Raw genomic sequence first — 4760 nt, forward strand, 5'->3', positions numbered from 1 at the left:
TGTTTAATTTTGTCCGTACTCATATTATCAGAAAACCCACTTTTCATTATCTCTAAGATGTATCCATAAACTGCTCCCTTATTCCCTCATCTACTGGTACTATCCTCACCCAAGCGATGATCACTTTTATCTGGCCAAGTACAGTAGCCATCTAAAGGATTTCCTTGCTACTGCTCCTGTCCGTTTCACATCGCTAACAGAAGATAGCTCAACCTGTTTTAAATGATTCACAAAACTAAGTTCAGAGGTAGGCTTCAGAAGTGAATTAATTCTATGATTCTGGCTCATTTTGCTGATAAGCCCTTGGCTCTGATCTATTCTATGTGTCAGCTTCAGGCTTATAGTGAGATGATATATTCATGTAGCATAGGAATGGAGAGAAACAGTCACTTGAAGAATTTCTCAGAATTGCCAGACAAACATCTCTCAGAGTCTCTTGGCTAAAAAACCCCTTTCTGAAATAATTCCTCTTAAAAAGAGTGGTGATGACCTTAGAAAAATCAAGCCTCTTTGAACAGAACTGAATCAACATCTCAGGGCTCCATGAGAAGGGGTAGATATTTGAACAATATTTTTTTTAGAAAGGAAGAGAAAAGCAATGGAAAATAGTAGGCAAGCAAAATATATTTGCTATACCCAGGAATAGCATATGTCCTGATTTACTAGGAATAGTTCTGTGTATACTAGCTTTTGTGCAATACCTCTACAATATATATGCACACAACAGCCAGAATAATCTTTTAAATCACAAATCAGATTATTTTTCTACCTAATTACTCCACAACTACTTCTGATTCCAACTGAATATGGAATAAAAGCTATTCATTACCTTTTCCTTCAAAGCCCCTTCTTACCTCTCTGACATAATCTCTCTCCAAGGCATTCCAGTCACACTATCTTTTAATTGCTCAAACAAGTCAAGCTCCGTTCCACCAAAAGTAAGGCTTTTGCATGACTATCCCCTCTCTGCTAGGAATGCTAGTCCCCTTGATTTTTACAAGGCATCTCTTTGCGAATTACATCTTAGCTCAGATGTTTAGATTTGCTAAGCATTTGATCTAAAGTTGCCACACTGATTTACCTTGTATAAGATTATGTTTTATTTTTCTCATAGCTTTTATCACTATCTGAAATTTTTTTTATTCATGAATATGTTTACTTTTTTTGTCTTCTATTTCACTTGACTTATAAAATCCATGAATGCTCAGAACTCATCATTCTTGATACAACCATCTCTAGTGCCTAGAACAGTGACCCTCAAATGGTTGCCATTCAATTAATTTAGTAATTGAATAATTATGTTTAAATTAGCTATTTTGTTCTTGTTAAGTTTTGTTTCCAGGCCAAATTTTTTCAAACACTTTCATTTTTCATGGTGAAATAGTAAGATTCTTTAGCAACCCTTTCATAAAATCTTGGGTGTGTCTTACTTTGATTTAGTTACTCTTAAAGTACCAAGAACAGAACATAACACAGTTCCAGAATGTACCTGACTAGTATAAAGTGGAACAACACACTCACTTATGGCTGCACTAACAATGCTTATGGAGCCTAGGATAGCTATGTCTTACAGTTCCCAGTGCCCATCGTTAGTTATTTTGAATTACATCTAAGATTAAAAAGCAAAACTCTTCTATTCTTTTCTTGTAATTAATACTTTAAATCAAGGACAACTTATTTCCATTTATCTCTCTTAATATTAACTAAAATTGTAAATTGCCTGTATTACAAGATGTAGCTTATGTGAACATAGGGAACCTAATATCATGAAATAATTATTAAGATCAATTCTGCTACATCATTTTTCTATGGCAAAATATGACTATTCACCATTTAAAATAAACAATGTCTACAATAACCATGACAGAATTCAGAAATTGTTTTTGTACAATAGTTACAGTTATTTATATGTTTGCTTATGTTTATAACCAATATTTAAGCAATAGAGCATTATCACACTACTGTTTTGGTTCCTTCTGACTAATCATGTATTGTTTTCTCTGGAAATATTATCAAAGAAAGTAATGAACCCAATTGCAAGACCAGTCAAGATTCTCAAACACCAAATCAGGAAAATGCCTCATTTTTTGATTTTTGATTATCAAATTTGTATCCTGCTATCTTGTTAAATTCATATATTCTAGAAATTTTTATTTCTTAGATTTTTTTGAGATATTCTATGTAGACAATCCATGTCATCTTTAATAGATGAAAACATGATATTGCCCACTGTTTTGGTTATAAACAAAAAGTTATATTTTAGAGCAATGAAAAAATAAGAAAACTAAAGTTTATTCTGTTTCTAATGTTCTTCAAACTTCATGTAGGTATACTTTTTTGATTAATATTGTATTCATCCTGAATGAAAAATCACAATTATCCTTTCTTTTTTAATGTAATTCAAACTTTATTGTAAATAAGAAAATAATGGAAATGATGTATAAGAAGATCATAAAAGCATTCTAGTGAGCCACAAGCCCTGGAGATAAATGGAAAAGGCAGCATGACAGTTCTTGGCAGCCCTTGCCACCCAGGGATGTACAGTGTCCACACTAGTCCTCAGAAAAATGAAGTCTCCTGTGTTGAAATATGGGTTTTAAGTGGAGCTTCCTAAAGTGAACTTGTTATAATGCAATGCCTTGTGATGTGGCTGTATTGACCCTTGATGTTCACAACAGTTGTTTGTGTATTACTGTGTGTGGCCAGACCAGTCACCTGCTTTCACTTGATGTTAACAGCAAACTTGGGCCTGTGATTTTGGCCTCACTGTTCATCAAGGTATTGGCCATATGCAGAAAAGCTCTAGAAAAACTTTTGGAATAAACAGTTCTCTGCTCAAAATCATTTTCTTAAAATTATTGGTTTACTTGGGAGCCTAAAGAGGAGAAAAATCAGTAATGAAAAATCATCCCTTTGGTGGAAATGCGATGAATAGGCCCTGACCTTAGTTCTCTGTTGGGGGTTGGGAAGTGGGGGAGCGGGGGAGCTGGGGATAGAAGACAGCTAAATATCCTTTTATTTATGAGACACACACAGAATATTCCCTAATTCTCTTTACTGTCCCACATGGCCTGGAGGGTCCATCCCTAATTTGGCTTCAGGGTCTGGTATGGGCCTTACCATACCAGTATATGGTTAGTGCCGTGTACTGACCCTGAGCCACAGGGGAGGGGACCATAGGTAAGGATCATCTTTCACGGGCCATGGAAATAAGGTTGGGATGGGTGGGGGGGCAAATGGAACAACTGGACTTTTAGGAGGTATAGCAGGGGGACGGCTTGGAAGAGTGTCTCAACTGAGAGTTGAAGGACTGTTGAGGGGGTGGGGTCTTCTGAACTGCCCTTCTCCACCAGGTGGGCCATGGAAAGGCCTCCTGTGGCTCAGGAGGGAGATGGGCTCTGGATGCAGCCATGCTGCTCTTTGTCTGGCATCTCCTCCTCCTTCTGCTCCAGGTCGATGTTCTTAAGCTCCTGCAAAACCTCTGTTTGTAAGACACAGCTAATTGAATTGTGTCATTAAAGAGCTTCACGACGTTGGTACCAACAGCAGCTGAGACAAAGTAGAGGGGCAAGGAGAATTTCCTGGCAAAACTGAAACTTTATTGGGCCATTTTCATGTCTGCATAGATTTTATTGGCCACCACAATGCACAGAATCTGTGGCCTGAACTCCCGAAGCTCCGTATACCAGGTGCTCAAGTTCTTGTATGTGATTTTCGTCTGTACATCAAATACCATGATGCAGGAATGGGCCTTGTGGTAACAGGAGGCGTGCATGCTTTGGAACCGCTCTTGGCCTGCCATGTCCCAAAACTCCACAAGGACAATCTTGCCATCTATTGTGGCCATGTGCTTGTAGAGCGTCAGGGTGTATGTGGACAGCTGCTGGAACTGAAATCCATCCATGAGAAATCTCTCCATGAGTTTGGACTTGCCCACAGCGCTGGCATCCAGGCAGATGATTTTCACATTGTCATCAGCATCGTATTTCTCCTGGTCCAGCTCACAGGGTTTGGCTTTGTCCCTAGCCATTGGCTTCTGGCTGTAGAAAAGTCATCAGCTCAGGGGAGGGGGATCTTGTCATCAGCTTCTAGCTCTGCCCATGGCCCTGCAGCTCACAATTATCCTTTCTTATAGGCAGTTTTGCTGATAATTGTTTTCCTTTTTTTTTGTATGAAAAATATTGATTTTTCCTTTATTTCCAAGAGATACATTCACTCAGTTTAGAATTCTTTGTTGACATATATTTTATTTCAGCACTTTAAGGAAATCACTTCATTTTCTTCCATTGTAGATGATTTTTGACAAGAAATTTTTAATTATTTTCTTTGTATGCAATGCTTATTTTTTTCTCTTACTTCAAGATTTTTTCTTTGTCTTTTGTGACAGTTTCAGTCTGACATGCTTAGGGTTGTAAGTATGTGTGTGTCTGTGTGTGTGTCTATGTACATGTGTGTCTACGTACATGTTTATCATGCTGGATGTTCTCTGATCTGAGTTTTTGTCCTGTAAGTTTGGAGACTGTCATAGATTTTGAAAAAAAATCTTTACCATTATTTCCTGAAACATTTTTATATTTTTTTATGTCTCTACTCCTCTGGTATTTCAGTTAGATATAATTAGATTGTTTGGTGGGCTTCTCTGGTGGCTCAGTGGTAAAGAATTCACCTGCAACCCAGGAGCCACAGGAGACATGGATTCCTTCCCTGAGTGGGGAATGATGCCTTGGAGGAGGGCATGGCAACCCACTCTAGTGTTCTTG

General features: G+C 37.9%; 1 pseudogene; it reads right to left on the minus strand.

Annotated features, from left to right (window-relative positions):
- Window positions 1-3380: 3380 nt before the first annotated feature.
- Window positions 3381-4035, minus strand: LOC122422846 (annotated as a pseudogene).
- Between the last annotated feature and the right edge of the window lie 725 nt (window positions 4036-4760).

This window comes from Cervus canadensis, chromosome 20, assembly GCF_019320065.1.
Source record: "Cervus canadensis isolate Bull #8, Minnesota chromosome 20, ASM1932006v1, whole genome shotgun sequence".
Taxonomy (NCBI): domain Eukaryota; kingdom Metazoa; phylum Chordata; class Mammalia; order Artiodactyla; family Cervidae; genus Cervus; species Cervus canadensis.